Raw genomic sequence first — 23,706 nt, forward strand, 5'->3', positions numbered from 1 at the left:
GCAGCCATTTTTGGGTAAAGATTTGTGTAACGACCCAAAATCACTAATATGGCTTAAGGGCCTTGATTAGTGTGCCAGGAGGGCATAATTGGTTTATGTGTGAATTTATTGATTTAATGCATGATTACATGATAAGCATGCTTTTATGATTATATGAATATAAATGTGATTAAATGTTATACTTGTGAGAACCACATTATTATGTGGGTAAATCTGCAGAGCACGACTCGAGGCGATCCTAGGGCTAGATAGCGGGAAAAAGTCACATCGGGGCTTAATAGTTGACTCTGGATAAGTCAGGGGTATTTCAGGTATCAGGTAGTTATTTAGACTATCGGGTTATGAAAATAAATATATGGAGATATATTTGAGGTTAGGAAGTCTAGGCGGGAATATTGGGGAATTTTACCATTTTGCCCTCGGGGACGTTTCGGTACCCCGAGCCTTGGGATTGACTTAACTAATTAGTGATAGACTAAGTAAAATATAGAACTCGGTGGAACAAAAGTTAGAACCGACCTTCTTCCTTCTCTCTCTCTTTCTTTCTCAAAGGAACCACAGAAGCAAGAGGAAATTGGCTGGGAAATTCAGAGAAATTGAGCTGAGGCTTTGGGGATTAGCTCAGGGTTAGCTAAAGGATCTAATCAAGAGTTAAGGTAAGTTCTGATTTTTATTTTTGGTGGTTAAATTCTGTGTATATAGCTAAGTTCTAAGTATTTATGGGTTTTGGCATTAAAGGTTAAATTTGAGGCTGGAAGCTTGGAGGTTAGGTCAGAGAACTCTTGGAGGAGTGGTTCTGCAGCTGAGGTAAGCTCTAATCTAAGGTTTAATGGCTGAGTTATAGTGTTTTCATGACTGGGTTTTGTGTTTTTAAGTTAGAAAGTTTCAGTAATTGAAATGGGCTTTTGATGGGTTTCTAGCCTAGGTTTCAGCTGGGTTGTGTTGTTGGAATCTTATGGGAAGTTTTTGGATAATTGAGTTGTGGATTTGGGGTGGTTTTGAGTGATTTTGCATGAGGTTTAAGAGTTAAAAATGGAGGTTTTTTTGGGTTCGAAGGGGTCTGGCCGCGGCACAGTTCTTGGTGAGCCGCGACCCTTCGGAGCTGATGGATGCTGAGAAAGGAGGGCGGGCCGCGACATGGTCTAAGTAGGGCCGCGGCCCTTACCTGTTTTTGTGCTTTGGGAGGCCTCTGGTTGGGGCTATGCCATGGCATGGATGGCTAATGCCACGACCCTTAAGGTATTTTGGGATTTTGAGATTCTAGACTTGGGAATTTAACCTAGGGTGCTCGGGATTGAATCTTTTACCATGTTTGGTGAAGATCAATGCTCCGGAGATTAGAACTTTGTCTAGAAGCTCATTTAAGTTTGTTGATGGTATCCTTCACCTTGGTTGTGACTAGGTGATAAAAGCTAAGGCTCAGGAACGGATCGTGCTTGAGGAGCGTTGCTCATAATCAGTAACCGCAAAGATTAAAGGTAAGAAAACTGCACCTGGTTGAATTTCTGTAATGGGTCTGAGGGTTCCCTATTGTGTATGCTTGAAAGGATGGTATTATGCCATGCAAGCTAATTAGTGAACCAATGGCCTAAGGGTGCCCAGGGTTAATCTAGCGTACAGGGCGCGACTTGGCCACTGGTAGTCGAGGACAGCTTAATATGCACTGAGCTCGGTTTAAGCGGGCCGGAGTCAGTGGGTTAAACAGAGGGTGCGGCCTAAGTTGTCGGCCCTGATTATTATGTGATATGAATGTTATAAGTGATTGATTGCATCCATGATTCTGAATATATACTAAATGATTAATGTGGATTATTTGGTGAAAGTTCATGCTTAGTGAATTTACTATTTGTTATTATTGTTTGTGTTGCAAATCATGTTTTCTTGATGGGCCTTGGCTCACGGGTGCTACGTGGTGCAGGTAAAGGCAAGGGCAAGCTTGATCAGCCTTGATTTAGAGAGCTCTGCGAGCGGAATGTACATGGCCAGCTGCTCAGCCGCCACGGTTGAGGTTTAGGCAGGGACGCGAGACTCAGAAATTGTTCATTTTGCCTTAGTATGGCTGACAGTTGTCTGTATTTTTGGGAGTCTGTAATCCTACTTTTAAACTCTATTTCTTTTGGGATCCCGTGTCTATAACCACTTAATTATATGAAATGAAACTTTTGAGACCAAAACCTTTTTAACCCTAGCTCATACATGTTTAGTGACACATTTTTTAATTAATGACTTGATTAGCAAGTCTTGCACCTTTATAAGTACACAGTGTAGCGGTCTTGGCTATCCAAGGCATTACAATTTGCCCCCCAAGTTTACTTTACTGCAACCAGCATAAAGTAAACTAAGGAAACTGACTCTTCGCTTACCCCACCAAATATGTCAGAGTCGCCCATGCTTTCTCGAAAAAAGTGATCAATCATGTCTAATCAAGTCTTTTTGGTTTCCCAAAAAATTTTCTGATGGCTATTGCACTTCCCCATGCTTTGAAAAAAGTAATTCCATGATTACCTCTTTTACGGCACTTCGATCACTATAAATAATACCCCCAGATCACATTTTTACCTTTTAACTTTCACTCGCCTTCTCTTCTTCAAGAACCTTAAAGAACCTCAACCTTCAGAGCTCAGATAACCTTGAAGTGTTCACTGCTGATTTATGGAATTTTTGCCCAGACGCTCGAAACATTCATGCTCATACTCTAACTTTCATCCAAGTAAGTTTCCAGAATCTCTCTGTTGTTTGAGATGCCATGCAAAACTGTCTTATACCCATTTTTATCTCTGAACTTTTGAATGTTCTTGGCTGCAATTGTTTTGGGGTAAATCTGCATATTAATCGATGCTTGATAGGGAAGTGAAATAATGTTGTATAGGAGTTAGGAGTCAGTTTGGTAGTCGAGACTGTAGTTTTAAGGCATAAAATGGAAGTAAAAATATGATTTTTAAGCTAGTTGAAAAACTGGGTTTTTCCCGCCCTCTTGGAGTCAAAAAACTTTTTACTTTCGCTTTTTAATCTGTTTCTGTTGACGCGGTTCTTCGCCAACAGGTAATTAAGAAAAGAAGAGAAATGGATTAGTGCTTAGGTTGAACCGAAATAGATAAATGATCTTAGAAATGAAATGGTGACTCAAAATACGTTTTTTAAGTGGTTCAAAGGTTAAAATCCTTCTACTCCACTAGTCAGTATTATTGCTATATACTCGGTATTTGATTACAGGGTATTTCTTACAATCGAGAATCAAACCTCTATGAACTCCCAAGGTCTCCATATTTATAGGAGAGGGCACCTGGGAGTTGGTAAGAAGGTCATCCCGTGACCTTCTTACCTATCATGTCAACTCTGTGACATTCATGATTAATTCCTAAACCTGACACATAAGTGTGGTCAAATCAATAGGTAAGGGGATAATGGGCCGCACGGCCCAACCCAATCGTGGGTGTCTGAATACGCACGTTCCTGCTGCGTGTCCGAGAAGTCAGGGGTATATCAGACACGTGATGTCTGATATATGCACGTTTACCTTGCGTGGCTGACTTTATAATAGGTCACAGCCTCCAACTCTAGCTCGCATCACGAGCTGGATGCTTCCCTTGACCTGCAGCCTTCAGAGTCCAGACCCAGTCCTTAAGCAATCTTGGCGAACCCTTAGGTTACCTCGAGCTAAGGAGGTAGGACCTTACGATGGCAGCTCCGGTCTTGGGGATGTCCATGTGGTAGTCATGATTAGGCCGTATCCCAGCTCGCTAATCAGCCCGTGGGAAAATCAGGGCGTACATCTGCCCCCCAAGCCTCTGCTCGTGGTACACGACGTCGTGTAGGGCCACAGTAGGGGCTTTTAGGCTTCCCCAAGAACTCTTCATATTCCACATTCTACGCAGGCGCCGAATACGTGGAACATTGTGGATGGTGACGGTACGTCTTCCGAGAACCGCATTTAATGACCTAGCCTATGCCCAGCCGTCATTTCATCTTTCAAGTGGAGGGCCTTGGATCCCACATCAGGGCAATCCAACAGCCCTTTTCACGTGACCCTTCACGCATATAAAAAGGGGTGGCCACCCTACGCACGGGCCACCCGTTCATTCGAAATTTTCCAAAATTTTCTCGTCTTCTTGCTTTTGTTTTTGAATGGCTGTTAACTTGTGTACTAACCATATCTTTGTTTTGACAGAAGAGATGTCTCAGCCCGACGGGAGTCTACGAGCTGCGTTCGCCGGGGGGAATCCCTCAGCCGGGGCCTCTGGGCCCAAAATGAAGAAGCCCCGGACCTTTAAGAAAACCGTTGGGACCCCGACCAAGTCTCTTGCAAAGGAGAAAGAGCAGCCCCCAACCGCCCAGGTCGCGGGAAATGTTCCTCCTGCTGCAGGGGGGAGCAACATGCCCCCACCCCCTCCGCGAGCTCCATTCCCGTCCGGGACACAGGGGCAGAGCTTGAGGCTTCGGCGATTGTACCTTCCGAGGTGCGCATCCCAGTCAATCCCCAGGACCTGGAAAAGATTCCAGAGGCCTTCCGGGGAATGGTCTATGAGTCGGCGAACTACGCCGTCAGCCACATATACAAGTTCAACGAGAAGGAGCTCAGGGCCATCGAAACCAGGAGCCCGGTGGGCGTTCTGGAGTCTTCATTGGGCATGGCCCTAATGGTAAGCTAACCTCAACATTTTATGGTTTTTGATTATTACACCTTGCCCTGTTTTTTCTTTCTTCCTTCTTTTTCCCTAAGGCAATTGCCTCTCCGCTTTCGCAGAGCATCGTTGCCCTTCACCGGAGCATCGCCAGGACCAAGACTCGGCTCGAGGAGATGAGGAGAGAGCACCAGGCTGTTGTGGCCACCCACCAGAATTCTCTGCAAATGGCTAAGGATGCCTTGGCGGCCTCGCAGGCCGAGCTAGAAGAGACTCGCCCAAAGCTTCAAGAGCTCGAGACCGCCCTCGCCACTACGCGGGCGGACCTAGATGTCGTGAAGGCGGAGGCCAAGGCCGCCCTGGCGACCGAGCGGGCAACTTCAAACGCCGCCATGGAAGACATGTTCTACCATTGCTGGGCCTATAACCAGGACGCCGACTTCTCCTTCCTGGCAGCGGCCGTCTAGGAGCCCTTGCTGGAGAAGTTCAAAGCTCGCCTCGATAAAGAAGCGCCCTCCGAGGCTGGGGAAGGCTCTGGCGCAGCTGAGCAGGGCGAGACAGCGACCTCCAAGGGGCCAATTGGCGGAGCTTAGGGCCTTCCTCTTTGTGCCCTTTTCTTGAATATTTTTAAATTTTTCTGTGTAACTTCTGCATGAGGTGCTTACACCTCGAGACAATTTTAACTATCAATTTTATTTTTAATTAATTTACTGCCCTTTGCCTCTACGCATTTTAGTTACTATTTTGAAAAACTTAGTTCGCATTAATCTTTATCTATATCTCGAGCTCTTTAGGAAGAACAACGATCAATAGATTTAAATTAACTTCCAAGTTTTATGACCTGGTTATATCCAGGAACTTAATTTGAAAACTTAGTTCGTGTCAATTTTTATCAATATCTCGAGCTCTTTAGGAAGAACAACGATCAATAGATTTAAATCAACTTCTAAGTTTTATGACCTGGTTATATCCAGGAACTTAATTTGAAAACTTAGTTCGTGTCAATTTTTATCAATATCTCGAGCTCTTTAGGAAGAACAACGATCAATAGATTTAAATCAACTTCTAAGTTTTATGACCTGGTTATATCCAGGAACTTAATTTGAAAACTTAGTTCGTGTCAATTTTTATCAATATCTCGAGCTCTTTAGGAAGATCAATGATCAATAGATTTAAATCAACTTCTAAGTTTTATGACCTGGTTATATCCAGGAACTTAATTTGAAAACTTAGTTCGTGTCAATTTTTATCAATATCTCGAGCTCTTTAGGAAGAACAACGATCAATAAATTTAAATCAACTTCCAAGTTTTATGACCTGGTTATATCTAGGAACTTAATTTGAAAACTTAGTTCGTGTCAATTTTTATCAATATCTCGAGCTTTTTAGGAAGAACAACGATCAATAGATTTAAATCAACTTCTAAGTTTTATGACCTGGTTATATCCAGGAACTTAATTTGAAAACTTAGTTTGTGTCAATTTTTATCAATATCTCGAGCTCTTTAGGAAGAACAACGATCAATAGATTTAAATCAACTTCTAAGTTTTATGACCTGGTTATATCCAGGAACTTAATTTGAAAACTTAGTTCGTGTCAATTTTTATCAATATCTCGAGCTCTTTAGGAAGAACAACGATCAATAGATTTAAATCAACTTCTAAGTTTTATGACCTGGTTATATCCAGGAATTTAATTTGAAAACTTAGTTCGTGTCAATTTTTATCAATATCTCGAGTTCTTTAGGAAGAACAACGATCAATCGATATGAATCAACTTCTAAGTTTTATGACCTGGTTAAATCCAGGATAGGACTTAGTTTGCGTTAATCCTTACCAATATCTCGCGTTTTTTAAGAAAAACAACGATCAATTGATATGAATCAACTTCTAAGTCATTAAGGCGACCTGGTTATATCCAGGTACCATATGCCCCCCAAGTAACTGGGAAAGGGTCTTTCGTGGTTACTTTAGATTACACTTGAAAACATGTACAAATATAAACAAAAAGTTGATTCTCATTGCTTAATACATAAAAAATGGCCTTTTAGGCCTTACAAGTGAATCACTGATAATATCTCTTCAAATGGATGGCGTTCCAAGTCCATGGGACTACCCCTCCATCAAGACGAGCTAACTTATAAGTTCCCTCCTTAATGACCTCGATGACTTGATATGGTCCTTCCCAGTTCGGTCCCAAGACTCCATCTTTGGGATCTTTACTGGCCAAGAAAACTCTCCTGAGGACCAGGTCGCCAACGTTAAAGGCGCACTTCTTGACTTTTGAGTTGAAATAGCGAGTGATCTTTTGTTGATAATGGGCGAGCTAGAGCTGCGAATCTTCTCGCCTTTCATCAATCAAGTCTAAAGAGGTGCAAAGAAGCTCGTGGTTGCGATCCTGGTCATAAGACTGGACCCTATGCGAAAGCACCTTAATTTCCACGGGGAGGACTGCCTCACTCCCAAAGGTCAGGGAGAAAGGAGTATGACCCGTAGGAGTCCGATGAGAGGTCCGGTATGCCCAGAGAACCTGGGGGAGCTGTTCTGGCAAGACCCCCTTCGCTTCATCTAGCCTCTTCTTGAGGCTCTCCTTGAGAGTCTTGTTGACAGCCTCGACCTGGCCATTCGCCTAAGGATAGGCCATGGAGGAGAAACTTTTCACAATTTCGTACCTTTCGCAAAATTCGGTAAACAGGTCGCTGTCGAACTGAGTTCCATTGTCGGAAACGATCTTCTTGGGCAGCCCGAACCGGCAGATAATGTTCTTAACTACGAAGTCAAGGACTTTTTTGGAAGTTATTGTTGCCAAAGGTTCTTCCTTGGCCCACTTCGTAAAGTAGTCGATGGCTACCACGGCGTGACGAACCCCGCCTTTTCCAGTAGGGAGGGCGCCAACCAAGTCGATGCCCCAAAATGCAAACGACCATGGGGAAGAGATCATCTTCAGCTGGACTGGGGGAGCTCAGGCAACTGTGGCGAATCGCTGGCACTTGTCACGCTTCTTCACGTATGAGTTCGAGTCCTTGGACAGAGTTGGCCAGTAATAACCTTGCCTCAGGACCTTTAAGGCCAAGCTTTGCCCCCCGGTGTGATCTCCGCAAAAACCCTCATGCACCTCCTGCAGGATGGCCTTTGCTTCGTCTGGAAGAACACATTGCAGGAGAGGTAGGGAGTGCCCACGTCGGTATAACACCCCATCTACTATAGTGTACCTGGGAGCTTGATACAGAATTCATCGCGCGTCATTACGCCCTTCAGGTAGCTTTCCCTCGACGAGATACTCAAGGATGGGAGTCATCCAGGTCGGCCTGGCGTCGATCATCTCGACCTCCATCCTGGCTTCCTCTATACTTGGTTTCTCCAAGAATTCTACCGACACTAACCCCAAGGTTTCCGTCTCCCCAGAGGTGGCGAGCTTGGCGAGAGCGTCTGCGTTAGCGTTCTGCTCCCGAGGTATCTGCTCGATCGAGCCTCTCCCAAACGCGGACAGATCAACCTTTACCCTTGCTAGATAGGCAGCCATCTTGGGCCCCCGTGCTTGATATTCGCCCAGAACCTGGTTTACCACGAGCTGGGAGTCACTGAAGCACTGGACGAAGCTCGCCTTCAGCTCCTGGGCTGTCCTCAGCCTGGCCAACAAAGCTTCGTACTCGGCCTTGTTGTTGGAGGCCTTGAACCCGAACCTCAGTGCCGAGTGGAATCTATGTCCTTCAGGGGATATCAAAATGATTCCAGCTCCGGAGCCATTCTCGTTGGATGAACCGTCCATGAATATTTTCCACGATGCCTGGGCCGAGGTGACCTAGGGCGAGTCTTCTGCAGGATCCTCCCGGAATCCTATGCACTCTGCTACAAAATCGGCCAGGGCCTGACTCTTTATAGCAGTTCGCGGAGTGTACAAAATTTTGAACTGGCTGAGTTTGATTGCCCACTTTAACAAGCGTCCCGATGCTTCAGGTTTTTGCAAAACCTGCCTTAAAGGCTGATCGGTCATGACGTGTATTGAGTGGGACTGGAAGTACGGCCTGAGCTTTCGCGAGGCCGTGATAAGGCAGAACGCCAACTTCTCCATCAATGGGTGTCGGGATTCAGCTCCGAGAAGTCTCTTGCTGATGTAGTAGACTGGCTTCTGAATCCGGTCTTCTTCCCGGACCAATACGACACTGGCTGCATCCTCCGTAACAGCCAAGTAGAGAAAAAGAGGCTCTCCTGCTTTTGGTTTGGATAGTACGAGTGGCTCGGCCAGATGTGCCTTTAGATCGAGGAAAGTGCTTTCGCACTCTTCTGTCCACTCGAACTTCTTATTTCCTCGGAGCAGGTTGTAGAACGGCAAACACTTATCGGTGGACTTTGAAATAAACCGATTGAGGGCTGCTACTCTTCCTGTCAGGCCTTGGACATCTTTTCGCGACCTGGGTGAGGGAAGCTCGAGCAACGATCTGATCTTGTCGGGGTTTGCCTCGATTCCTCGGGTATTGACGATGAAACCCAGGAATTTTCCCGATGCGACTCCAAAAGTGCATTTCTGTGGATTTAGCCTCATGCCATACTCCCGTAGGATCTTGAAGCATTCTTCCAGGTCGGAAACATGGTTATCGGCAGTCTTTGACTTGACTAGCATGTCATCAACGTACACTTCCATGTTTTTTCCGATCTGGTCTGCGAACATTCTATTCACCAACCTTTGATACGTAGCGCCGACGTTCTTCAATCCGAAGGGCATGACCTTGTAACAATAAACATTAGTCGGGGTCATGAAACTGGTGTGCTCCTGGTCTGCCAGATTCATGGCGATCTGATTGTAGCCTGAGTATGCGTCCATGAAGGACGTGAGCTCGTGCCCCGCCGTGGCATCTACCAACTGGTCAATCCTCGGCAATGGAAAACAATCCTTGGGGCAGGCTTTATTCAGGTCGGAGAAGTCGATGCAGGTCCGCCATTTCCCGTTGGGCTTCGGGACTAGTACGGGATTGGTGACCCATATTGGAAACTTGGCTTCACGGATAAAGCCGCATTTTTTGAGCTGGGCCACCTCTTCCTCCAAGGCTTCAGCCCGGGTTCTTCCTAGGCGTCTCTTCTTCTGGGACTTCGCAGGAACGCTTTTATCCAGATGAAGTGTGTGCATGATGACACTCGGGCTGATTCCCACCATGTCCTCATGTGACCACGCAAACACATCTAGGCTATCCCGCAGAAATCTGATCAGCTCTGCCTTCCTCTCGCTGCAGAGGTTTTTTCCAAGCTTGACCATCCGTGATGGGTTCTGTGGATCAATGTTTACTTCCTCGAACTCCTCAATAGCTTGGAGCTCGGACCAGTCCTCGTCTATTCGGGGGTCAATTTCCTCACTTAAGACGATATTTTCCCCTTCGACGCTTTGAGGTTTTTCAATCTCAGGATCAGCTAAGGGGTCCCGAGATTCCTCTTCACCACTTTGGATGGCCATTGCCAGCTGCCCGGGTTTCGATTTTCCCTTCATGGAAATGCTGTAGCATTCCCTGCCAGCGAGCTGATCGCCACGGACAGTGCATATTCCCGTGGAAGTAGGGAATTTCATCGCGAGGTGGCGGATGGAAGTGATGGCCTCAAAAGCTATGAGCGTAGGTCGTCCCAAAATTGCGTTGTATGCAGCGGAGCAGTCGATGACCATGAACTCGAGGAGTTTTGAGACTGTTCGAGGTCCTTCTCCCAGGGTGATCACCAGCTCGATCGTCCCTATGGCCGCCGATCCTTCTCCCGAAAAACCATATAGCATCATGGAGGTCGCCTTCAGCTCGGCGACAGTCAAACCCATCTTCTCTAATGTGGACCGGAATAGGAGGTTCACCGAACTCCCATTGTCAATCAACACCCTCCTAACCCTCTGATTAGCGAGCTAAATGGCTACGACCAGAGGGTCATTGTGCGGGAACTGGACATGGCCCGCATCATCTTCTATAAAAATGATTGGTTGCTTCTCCAATCGTTGTTGCTTTGGCAGGCGCTGCTTCAGGATGAACTCTTCTCCATTGTGCGCCTTAAGCTCGTTAACGTACCTCTTCTAGGCACCCCTGCTCGTGCCAGCCATATGCGGACCTCCAGAGATGGTGGATATCTCCCCTCCTACCACGGGAGGGGGGACGTCCTGATCTATCCAAGACCTGGGCTGACTGGCCGGGACTTCCGGAGCAGGTCGACTTGCCGGAACCCTGTTCCGCGCGTACTGAGCCAAGGGGCCGGCTCGGATGAGAGTCTCGATCTCATCTTTCAGATGCCTACAATCATCAGTATTGTGGCCAACATCGTTGTGAAAACGGCAAAACTTTGAGGTATCTCTCTTCCCTTTTTGATGCTTCAATGGCTCCGGCCTCTTCCAGGGGAGGCGAGTAGAGTTAGCTAGGAAGATATTATCCCTAGACTGGGTGAGCTCTGTATAAGTCGCGTAGATGGGCTTGAACTTGTCTACGGATTTATTCTTCTTTTGGCCGTGCTAGCTGCCTTCACCATTCCCCTTTCTTTTGCCTGCACCGAGCTGGTTGTTCAGTGTGACGTTTTGGGTCGCTGCCATGACCTCCGTCCCCACTCCAGCGGGCTGATCAAGGACCTGGATGGTTCCTGCAGCTGAGGCTTCGACTTCCTCCAAGTTTATCCATTCCTGGGCCCTGTTGAGGAATTCGTTAACCGAGCTAACTCCCTTTCTTTGTATATCTTTCCAGAGATCCCCTCCGACGAGGATTCCAGTTCTCATGGCCATGAGCTTGGAGCTATCATCCGCGTCTCTGGCCTGAGCAGCGACGTTTGCAAATCTGCTTAAGTAGGCCTTCAGAGTTTCGCCGGGCTGCTGCCTCACGTTAGCTAGAGAGTCGGCCTGAACGCGGGCAGCCTGGGAGGCTCGGAATGCCCTTTTGAAGTCAGCCGAGAAAGTTTTCCAGGAGCTAATTGACTGTCTTTTGCATTGCTTGAACCACTTCCTGGCCGGTCCAGTCAGTGTGGAAGGGAATATCAAACATCTCAGCTCGGGGCCAATGTTGTGGGCCATCATCAGGGTGTTAAACATTCCCAGGTGATCCGACGGGTCTCCGTCCCCATTGAACTTGGACAGGTGCGGCATGCGGAAACCAGGTGGGTAAGCTGTTGCTGCTATGCTGGGGGCGAAGAGCTCCATCTTGTCCCCTGAATCATATTCATCTTTCTCTTTCTCAGACAGGAGCTTCCTGATCAGCTCCTCCATCTGGGCCAGGCGCTCGAGGGTTTGGTCCTGATGTCCTTGGTTATTCTGGGGATGTTCAACAGCTCCGGATCCATTGTACATATTAAGTGGGTTATTGCCCCTCCTATCTTGAGATAGGTTATTTTGGGCATTCTCGCCATTACGTACTTCGGACAAAGCCCCCCCTGAGCGAGCATGGCTGTCTCCTCCTACTGGCTCCCCTCTATGAGAGTTAAGGCGATCTTGCAGGTCGCCCCCTTGGGTGGCTCGAGGGCTTTGTGCCGAGCTCAAACGCTGACGCAGGTCTGCACCAGAAAGGTCACTCCGGTGACTGCCGGTCCAGTAGCTCCTGTTAGAGAGACTTGGAGTCCGCCTTTGGTGGTGAGGATCTGGGCTTTCCCTCGGCGCCCTGCTATGTCGGGGAGGTCCGGCTGATGGCGGGTTCCTCCTACTACTTCCATAGGCTGGAATATCTCTGACAGGCCGAGGAGGAGATGGATATCTAATTGGAGACGGAGGATGCCTGACCGGAGAGGCGATCCTAGTTCCGTCAGGACGGATCAAATTAGGTGGGGGCCTTTCGGCCCTGCCAACCTGCGGGTCCCGCGCCTGATGATTTGGATGAGGCGCAGGACGGCTATTGGGGACGGACTGACGCTGTGAGCTCTCCCCGGACCTCCTTCTGGAATTTCCCCGAGCTCTCCTGGGCGCGCTCGAGGTTGGTTGGGAGCTAGGAGTTGAAGTTTTGACCGAACGGTTGTACTGCTGTTGTTCGGCTCTAGGCATTTCTCCGAAGTTTGCCTCTCGATGGTGCGACGAGGGAGTGGAGTTAGCTGTCGAAAGTCTGTCCGAGCGGCTATGCCTGGACCAATTACCCCGGCTAGACTTAGGAGCCTCGCCTTGCCTCTCTCCGACGTTAGCGTCGATTGTGAGAGGGGGTAGTCGGGCCAGCACATCCTTGATCTGCTGGTTAGCTATTGCTAGCTGGCTCCTCAGCTGAGCATTCTCCATCTCCACCGCAGTGTAATAACATGGGTTCGGATTAGGTGGCCGGGGCGCCGAACTTCCAGTATCATCTTGGCCTGCCGGCTGCTTGCCGGGCCGCTGTTGGACTTCAGGAATTTTTCACTGGGGATGGCAGTATGATGAGCCTCCTACCCATCATGTTGTTCTGTCTCGTTACCGTGTCTGGATCGGGTAGTCACCATAGTTGGATTGCGACAGCACTAATCGATCTTGCTCTCAATGAAAGCACCAAACTGTTGACGCGGTTCTTTGCCAACAGGTAATTAAGAAAAGAAGAGAAAGGGATTAGTGCTTAGGTTGAACCGAAATAGATAAATGATCTTAGAAATGAAATGGTGACTCAGATACGTTTTTTAAGTGGTTCAAAGGTTAAAATCCTTCTACTCCACTAGTCAGTATTATTGCTATATACTCGGTATTTGATTACAGGGTATTTCTTACAATCGAGAATCAAACCTCTATGAACTCCCAAGGTCTCCATATTTATAGGAGAGGGCACCTGGGAGTTGGTAAGAAGGTCATCCCGTGACCTTCTTACCTATCATGTCAACTCTGTGACATTCATGATTAATTCCTAAACCTGACACATAAGTGTGGTCAAATCAATAGGTAAGGGGATAATGGGCCGCACGGCCCAACCCAATCGTGGGTGTCTAAATACGCACGTTCCTGCTGCGTGTCCGAGAAGTCAGGGGTATATCAAACACGTGATGTCTGATATATGCACGTTTACCTTGCGTGGCTGACTTTATAAAAGGTCACAGCCTCCAACTCTAGCTCGCATCACGAGCTGGATGCTTCCCTCGACCTGCGGCCTTCAGAGTCCAGACCCAGTCCTTAAGCAATCTTGGCGAACCCTTAGGTTACCTCGAGCTAAGGAGGTAGGACCTTACGATGGCAGCTCCGGTCTTGAGGATGTCCATGTGGTAGTAATGATTAGGCCGTATCCCAGCTCGCTAATCAGCCCGTGGGAAAATCAGGGCGTACAGTTTCTCAAACTGCTCGTAAGAGACTTAGTGTTTTTGCTAGAATGTTGCTGGCCATATAAAAGCTTAATTTTTATACGTGAGCAACGTTAATCCAACTCTCAACATAAGCTTTTAGGCTTTAAGTTCTCATCACCCCCTTTTTTTGTTCATAGCTTTTCATGCAAGATCCGTGGGGAGGTGAGAGACCCATCGATGATGACTTGCTAGCCCAATTGCTCGAGGACAAGGAGCAACCGTCGTTACTAATACCTGAAATTCCCTTTTCTCGTGCCACTTCAAACACTCCATCAACCCTCCTCCAAAATACGGGTCGAGCAAAAACTAAAGCCCAGAAAAAGAAACCTTCCAATCCTTCAAATCAGCCTGCTCCTCGGGCTGAAATTCCCTCGACCAGTGGTCGAGAAAGAAATATCACCGACCCTAGCATCCAAACCCACACTCAACTTTGAAACGCCATTCAACCAGATGTTGAATGGTACATCGCCCCTTCTAGCCGAGTAACGGTTAGGATGATTGCAAATTATATTAAAAAATACAGACTTCCTGGGGTAACCCTAGTCCAACCCACCAAAGACCAACGGCGAATTTTCCTGGAGGCGCCTTCAGCGCCTGGTCGAGGTATCACATCGAGGCAGGAGCGATCCTGCCTCTCCATCCTTTCTTCCAAGGAGTGGCCAACTATTTTGGGGTCGCTCCTTTTCAAATAACCCCTAAATGATATAGAATACTTTTGGCACTCTATATCCTTTATAGCCATAAGAAATGGCCTGTCCCCACACCACACGAGGTCAACTATCTGTTCGACCTAAAATCCAACCCCAACCAGGAAAACATGGGGTTCTTCCACTTTTGTCACCAGGAAACGTCTCGTACTTTCCTGAGTGACACAACCTTTTTTTCCAATGTGGGAAGGTACCACCTTGAGTACTTCCTAACTATCGACATGGTTGCCAACAACCTGGCCTTCACCCAAGGAGGTAATATTTTAACACCCCTGGTCGTTTATTTTTCTTTAATTTTTCTTGCATTTTCCTTAGATTTTTAGCGCCTTTCAGGCCCATGGCTGTGACCGGCTCCCACACCAGACATGGAAATCCGATCAGCCCTCTTGGCCAGTATAACTGACATGGAGAAGAGCGTCAAGCATCTAGTCACAGAGGCTAACCTTAGGCTGGTCGGGCTTTTGGCACCTCACCAGGATGTGAGGGAGTCAACAGCGGGAAGTGCCACTGGCGAGGAGATTCCCGAGCATCACCCAGACGTGTCACAACCTCAAAGGAGGAGGACGACTGGAGTGACAATCAGGGAACCCTCCAGCATCCCACGAGCTGCCGCTCCCCCTGCCCCACTGGGAAAGGGAAAAAAGAAAGCCACCGAACCTCCCGCTCCCATCGACGAGTCTTCAGATGAGAACGGTACTGTTTTCTCATTCTTATATAGTTTGCCAATTCCCTGTCACTTATTTGACGGGGAAGGAAACTTTAAGTATACTCCAAACTTAAGTTCAGATTTCTTCCAGGCAGTAAGTAATGTAGCGACCAGTAGTTGTAGAACGGGTACTTTACCTATAATCTCTTTACTTTCATTTTTAGTTCCATCTATATATCTTGTCTCACTACTCATGTTGTTTCTTTTTTTGCAGATATGCCCTCTGAAGATGTGTTCAAACATTACAAGGCTCCCGCTGCTTCCTTGGGTAGGAAGAAAGACAGCAAGAGGACTCAGAGGGAGAGCAGTAAAACTGCCTCAAAGAAGGCTTGAACTGAGGACCCTCTAGCCGCTGTTCCTTCGAAGGAAAACACGCCACCTCCATCTCCACTCGAGCAGCCGGCCTCAATGCCTCTGGCTGACCAGCATTCCACTCCTCGAACACCTGTCGACCAGCACCCTACTCCTCAGGACCCTACCAGCCGAACACACCGCACTCAGCCTACTCAGTCCGAAGGCTCCCTGTCCAGCTTCGTGGTTAGCTCTGCCATGGAGAGAATATACAAGCTCTCCAAACACAAACGCAGTCAAGAGGCCATTGACGGCACTATCTCTATGGAGACTGACCAAATACTCAACCGAGGGCTAAATGAGATAGTCAGCGTAAGTTACTTCCCGATGTTGAATAATTTGTTTTTGATTTTCTGCCATTGCCTTACTCTTTTCATCTGATTGCAGGGATTTCTGACCATGACTTCTGGTTGGTGTCGTGCGAGTACAATGGTGTCCCAGACCAAAAAATTTGACACCAGGCTTGCTGAGGCTATGAAAGCGCTTGAAGGGAAAAATGCTGACCTGCTCAAGAAGAAAAATGAGCTGACCAAGCAGAACGGCTAGCTACTTGAGAAAAATGCGGAGCTATCCAAGCATAATGCGGAACTGCTCAAGCAAAAAGCCACTTTGACCGAGGAGCTACTGGAGAGTTGGGACGCCTTGAAGAAAGCCAATGAAGACAAAGAAAAATTTAGGGAAAGCTCCAAACTCAACTACCAACGATCCAAACAGCTTGAGCTATTTTTGATTGCGAGCAGGCAGGAGACGGAGGAGCTGGAAAAGCGCATGAAGGAGCTTAAGGAACTTGAAGCCCAGAACTTGGAGAAGTACAAGGAAGCCACCCATCTTTGCTTCTACGAGTTTTGGAAGCACAACCAGAAGGCTGACTTCAGCTACTTGTCAGATCGCTTGAGGCAGACTCTAATGTTCTAGTATACCATTAGCCTAGAGGAAGAAGAGAGGGCTAAAGTTCCTGCTTCCTTGGAGATCTCCCTGGCAACGGGGATAGATGGTGCAGACAATGAATCTGGTGCAGCTGTTGACCTGGACGCTCCTCAAGACCCTCCAGCCACTTAGTCTTTTTCCTTTCTTTCTTTTAATCTTTTGACTACATGACCTACAGGTCGTGATGTAAAGACACTTTAATTTTCTAGTTAAAATTTTATTGCTTCATGGGTAGCTTTTACTTTTAATTGAACAATTACATTCGAGCAGTAACTGCTCATGGTGTAAAAGGTTTCCTTAAGATATTATAATATTTGCATTTTATTATAACATATGTTTGCATGACCGAACTTAGCAGAGTACTTTGGTTTGATTTAACAAAATACAAATTTTTGAAAAATACTCTAAGTACCCTAGCATGCTTTCACTTATTTTGCTCATGTGTTTACATACCTTTCAATATGCCTTGCTTACTAGATGCCTTATATGCCCCCCAAGTGATTGAGGAGCTTTAGGTCCTTAGTCACTTGCCTTGACCAAAACATGTTCGAACATTACTGCTCGGAGCAAAGGAATTAAAACGATAATATAGCAAAATAACACACGTAATGAGAAAATACTTGTAATAAATACAATAATTGGAAAGAATGACTGGCTGCTCACAGTCCCTTATATTTCTCGTATTAAAAGGACAAAATGTGTTTGTACGAGTGATCAATGAGATCTTACACTTATAAGCGATTAGTCAGTTAAAATGACCAACCCTTTTTCATAACTTGTAAAAAGTAAAATTAATACAAGTCAATTCTTTAAGAAGAATTGTTCACTGATAGTACTTGCGCAGATGTTCTCCATTCCAATAGAGAGGAACAAGATCTCCATTTAAGCGAGCAAGTTTGTAGGTGCCTGGATGGAGGACTTCTTCAATCTGGTAAGGCCCTTCCCAATTAGGTCCGAGTACTCCAGCAGCCTGGTCGCGGGTGTTTAAGAAAAATCTTCGCAATACTAGATCTCCGACCTTGAATTTTCTTTTACGCACTTTATAATTGAAATACCGGGCAACTTTTTGCTGGTACACAGCTACTCAGAGTTGGGCTTGCTCACGCTTCTCATCGATCAAGTCTAAGGATTCCATCAATAGTTGGCTATTAGAGCCTTGATCGTAAGTTATTCTGCGATGCGAGGGTGGATCTAACTCAATAGGCAACATAGCCTCATACCCATAAGCCAAAGAAAATGGAGTATGGCATGTTGCTGTTCGGTGGGAAGTTCTGTACGACCAAAGGACTTCAGGCAATTGCTCTGACCATGCACCCTTAGCTTCTTCCAGTCTTTTCTTCAGGGTATCCTTTAGCGTTTTATTGACTGCTTTGACTTGTCCATTTTTTTGGGGATGAGCGACTGAAGAAAAGCTCTTGATAATCCCATGCCGTTCGCAAAAGTCCGTGAATAAATCACTATCAAACTGCGTGCCGTTATCTGAGACAATTTTCCTTGGCAATCCATAGCGACAAATGATGTTTTTAACCACAAAATCTAGCACCTTCTTGGTCATTATGGTTGTGAGTGGCTCGGCTTTAGCCCATTTAGTGAAGTAATCAATAGCAATCACAGCATACTTGACGCTGCCCTTTCCTGTGGGCAAAGATCCGATTAAATCTATACCCCACACTGCAAACAACCACGGACTTTGCATCTGTTTCAGTTCATTAGGGGCTGCTCGCGGCATTTTGGAGAACCTCTGGCACTTGTCGCACCTCCACACAAATTCCATTGAGTCTTCATTCATTGTTGGCCAGAAATACCCTTGCCTCAGGATCTTTTTTGACAAGCTTTGCCCCCCGGCGTGGTCCCCGCAAAAGCCTTCGTGTACCTCTTTCATCAATTCCTTGGCCTTCTCCTTTGAAATACATCTGAGGAGTGGCATTGAGTATCCCCTTTGATACAAGATTCCATCAACCAGGATATACCTAGCAGCCTGCCGCTAAAGGGTCCTAGCTCTGTTTCTGTCCGTTGGTAACACGCCCTGCATCAGATACTCTATATATGGTGCCATCCATGTATCCACCACCTTGATCACCAGAGTGGTCTCCTCTGCTTGGATGCTTGGCACAGATAGCCGTTCAATTGGAACTATGTTCAGAGTATCAGCATCCTTAGCACTTGCTAACTTGGCCAAAGCATCAGCGTTTGAATTCTGGTCACGAGGTACTTGCTGAAGGGTGTACTTGTCAAACTACACTAATAGATCCTTTGTTTTGTTTAAATAAACAACCATCTTTAAACCTCAGGCCTGGTACTCTCCCATGACTTGATTTACCACCAGCTGAGAGTCACTGTAGATGTCAAGTACCTTTATATTCATGTCCCTGGCTAATCATAACCCAGCGAGCAACGCTTCATACTCAGCCTCGTTGTTGGAAGTAGTGAAGTCAAACCTGATTGCGCAGTGAAATCGATGCCCTTCAGGCATAATCAGGATCACCCCCGCCCCTGCGTGATGCTCATTGGAGGAGCCATCTGTAAATAACTTCCATGAGGGAGGTTGGTTTTGAGACTCAGGCTCTTCGGTCCGCTGCTATCTGGAAGTTTAGTGAACTTTGCAATGAAGTCAGCCAGGGCTTTCCCTTTTATTGCTGCTCGCGGCAAGTAAGAGATACCGAACTGCCCAAGTTCGACCGGCCATTTCAACAATCTGCCTGCGGCCTCTGGCTTTTGCAGAACTTGCCGTAGAGGCTGGTCGGTCAAAACCGTGATTGGGTGAGCTTGAAAGTAAGGTTGCAACTTCCTAGAGGCCAAAATTAAGCAATAGGCTAACTTTTCAATAGGTGGATACCACAGCTTCGCTCTAATTAGCCTTTTGCTCACATAATAAACAGCCTTCTGGATGCCTTCTTCTCTTACTAAGACAACACTAGCATAATATTCTGTAATCGCCAAGTAGACAAACAAAGTTTCCTCATCGACCAGCTTCGATAGAATGGGTGGTTGCGCCATGTGAGTCTTAAATGCTTGGAAAACCTACTCACACCCCTCCGTCCATTCAAATTTCTTGTTGCCTCTAAGTAGATTAAAAAATGGAATGCACTTGTCTGTTGATTTCGAAATAAATCTACTAAGAGCGACAATTATTCCGGTCAAACTTTGAACATCCTTAATCTTTGCTGGAGATTTCATATCGATCTAGGCTTTGATCTTCTCAGGATTGGCTTCAATTCCTCTCAAGTTAACTATAAATCCCAAGAACTTCCTTGATCCTACCCCGAAGGAGCATTTGAGGGGATTCAGCTTCATCAGATATTTGTTCAAGACGTTAAAGCACTCTTGCAAATCCTCTATATGCCCTTCTACCTTCAGCAACTTAACCAGCATGTCGTCGACATAGACCTCCATGTTTGTGCCGATCAGCTCCCTAAACATGTGGTTGACCAGTCGCTGGTAAGTCACACCAGCGTTTTTCAAACCGAAGGGCATTACTTTGTAACAGTAAAGCCAGGTGTCAGTTCAAAAGCTAGTGTGATCCTCATCAAGTGGGTGCATACTAATCTGATTATATCCAGAGTATGCATCCGTGAATGAGAGAATCTCGTGCCCTGCAGTGGCATCGACCAGTTGGTCGATTCTAGGGAGTGGGAAACAATCTTTAGGGCAAACTTTATTAAGGTCTGTGAAATCCACGCATGTTCGCCATTTTCCATTTGGCTTGGGAACTAGTACGGGATTAGAGACCCGTGATGGATAAAATGCCACCCTGATGAACCCATTCTCCTTCAACTTCTGGACTTCTTCTTTTAGGGCATTTGATCTATCTATGTCGAGCAGCCTTTTTTTCTGTTGCACCGGTGGAAAACTCTTGTCGATGTTCAGGACATGGCTGATGACTGCAGGGTCTATTCCAACCATGTATTTGTGCGACTAGGCGAAGACTTCCTGGTTCTTTCTCAAGAACTCCACCAATGCTTGTTTTGTTGCTGTCTCTAAGTTTTTACCGACTTTCACAACCCTAGTCAGATTTCTTCATCGAGTTGGACCTCTTCAAGGTCTTTGATGGGTCCTATTTCTTCCACAAAATCCCCAAAGCGAGGATCCAAGTCTTTATCCTCACTTTGGGCAACGCCCTATTTGGTGACATTATCACCTGACTGGGCCTAAACATCAACTGCCATTTGTAACTCTTTTCCAAGATCATCTCTCTACATACCTTTCTTTGCTTTGGTTATCGAGGTGTTGTAGCATTCCCTTGCTTCCCGCTGATTTCCCAATACGCATCCTACCCCTGCGTCTGTTGGGAATTTCATGGAAAGGTGCCATATTGAAGTGACGGCTCGTAGGTCGACCAGAATTGGCCTCCTGATTACAGCATTATATGTCGAAGGACAATCAACTACTATGAAAGTAATGAGTAATGTCATGTTAGCAGGTGCAGTACCTGCTGTAACTGAAAGCCTAATCGACCCAGTTGGGGCGAGTCCTTCGCCGGAAAAACCATAGATGGTTTGGTAGCATGGCTCCAGGTCCTTGACGGACAGCTTCATTCTCTCCGGTGAAGACTTGTATAGGTTGTTGACCGAACTTCCTGTGTAAACCAACACTCTCTTCACCATCATGTTGGCAAGTGGCACGTCCATGACTAGCGAATCAGAGTGTGGGAATCATACGTGATGGGCATCGTCTTCAGAGAAGGTTATCAACTCCTCCTCTGTTTGAGCCTTCTTTGGTGCTCGATCCTCCACACTCATCATCTCGATGTCCTGGTCATGGCGTAGGTTTCGAGCGTATCATTCCCTTGCCTGCCCACTGTCCCCTGCAAGGTGTGGGCCGCCGCAGATGGTGAGTAGAGTGCCTGCCGCAGGAGCTGGCTGTAAAGGTTGCGAGCGTTGGTGTGCAGGCACCTGCTCGTTGCCACCTTGAGCTTCTCGCTGAGACCCTCCTGCGGCTCGCGCATACCTTCTTAGATATCCCTGCCTAATCAGGAACTCAATTTCGTCTTTCAACTGGTTGCATTCGTTAGTGTCGTACCCGTAGTCGTTGTGAAAATGACAGAATTTCGTTGTATCTCTCTTGGAGATATCTTTCCTTATAAGTGTGGGCCATTTATAAGGCACGTTAGAGTTTGTCGCCTGGTAGACCTCCGTTTGACTTTTGACAAATGTCGTGTAGTTGGTGAATCTCGGCTCGTATTGATTGCCCTTGGGGCGTTTATTCTCAGAAGTCGAGGGCTCATTGCTTGCCCATTTTCCACCATTCCTACCATTGCCATTCCCGTTGCCTTTGCCGTTGCCATTGGGTTTCTCCGACCCATTGGTGGCCTTGGCAGGTTCTTCCTTTGGCCCCTTGTCTTTTGTTGGCGATTTCCCCTCATTGGCAATCGCGTCCTCAAGCTTGATATATCGATCAGCCCTATCCAAAAACTCCTAGGTACTCCTTACCCCATTCTTTCTTAGGCTACTCTAGAGGGGTGAATGGCGCCTAACCCCAGCAGTTAGGGCCATCATCTTGCCTTCATCACCCACTGTCTTGGCTCCAGCTGTCGCTTGCATGAAGCGCTGGACATATTCCTTTAAGGACTCTCCCTCCTTCTGGCGTATCTCGACCAGCTGGTTGGCCTCTGTGGGGTGTACGCGACCCGCATAGAATTGTCTCTAAAATTCCTTCACGAACATCTCCCAATATACTATACTAGCAGGAGGGAACTTAAAGAACCACTCTTGGGCAGTTTCAGATAGTGTCGCAGGGAAGATCCTACAGCGGGCATCTTCCGACACTTTCTGTATACAGTGTCACAGGGAAGATCCTACAGCGGGCAGTTTCAGATAGGTATGGGCATTACGAGTTCTTGGTCATGTCTTTTGGTTTGACCAATGCCCCAGCAGCCTTTATGGATTTAATGAACAGGGTGTTCAAGGATTTTCTGGACCAGTTCGTTATTGTCTTCATTGACGACATCTTGGTATACTCCAGTTCAGAGGCAGAGCACGAGTTTCATCTTCGACAGGTTCTTCAGAGGTTGAGAGAACATCAGTTGTACGCTAAGTTTAAGAAGTGTGAGTTCTGGTTACCTGAAGTGACATTCCTTGGACATATCGTGGGTGCAGATGGGATTAAGGTGGACCCATCTAAGATAAAGGCGGTTAGGGATTGGCCAAGGCCAAGGAATGCCTCGGAGGTGCGGAGTTTCCTTGGGTTAGCAGGTTACTATAGACGGTTTGTCAAGGGTTTTTGAAGATAGCAGCACCGATGACAGAGTTGACAAGAAAGAATTTGAAGTTTATCTGGTCAGACAAGTGTGAAGACAATTTCCAAGAGTTGAAGCGACGACTTATTACAGCGCCAGTGTTGAGTCTTCCTTCAGGGGAAGGGAAGTTCGTGGTATACTGTGATGCGTCGAGGTTGGGCTTAGGCTGTGTGTTGATGCAGAATGAGAAGGTTATAGCTTATACATCACGACAGCTGAAAGAGTATGAGCAGCGGTATCCTACTCGTGACTTAGAGCTGGCAGCAGTGGTTTTTGCCTTGAAGATTTGGCGGCATTATCTTTATGGGGAGAAGTGCGAGGTGTACACTGACCATAAGAGCTTGAAGTATTTCTTTACACAGAAGGACCTGAATATGAGACAGAGGCGTTGGCTGGAGTTGGTAAAGGATTATGATTGTGATATTCTTTACCATCCAGGGAAAGCCAATGTGGTGGCGGATGCATTGAGCCGCAGAGGTCCAGGTCAGTTGTATAGTTCGGTCCAGATCTCGAGAGAGTTAGCTGATGAGATGGTTAGAGCAGGGATAGAATTGGTGGTGGGCCAGTTGGCTAATATTGCTCTGCAATCGACCCTGCTAGAGCGGATCAGAGAAGGGTAGTTGGTAGACGCTCAGTTACAGAGGGTTAGAGAGGATGTCTTAGCGGGAGTAGCTAAGGACTGTTATGTTTCTGAGATTGGTTTACTTCGATATCAGGGACGGATTTGTGTTCCATCTGATGAGGGGATCAGATGAGAGATACTAGATGAGTCTCATACGACGCCGTACTCACTTCATCCGGGTACCACGAAGATGTATCAGGATCTGCAAACTTTGTATTGGTGGCCCGGGATGAAGAAGGATGTGGTAGAGTACGTTGCCAGATGCTTAACCTGTCAGCAGGTGAAAGCTGAGCATCAGCGACCAGAAGGGTTGCTTCA

Source organism: Humulus lupulus, chromosome 5 (assembly GCF_963169125.1).
Source record: "Humulus lupulus chromosome 5, drHumLupu1.1, whole genome shotgun sequence".
Classification (NCBI taxonomy): Eukaryota; Viridiplantae; Streptophyta; class Magnoliopsida; order Rosales; family Cannabaceae; genus Humulus; species Humulus lupulus.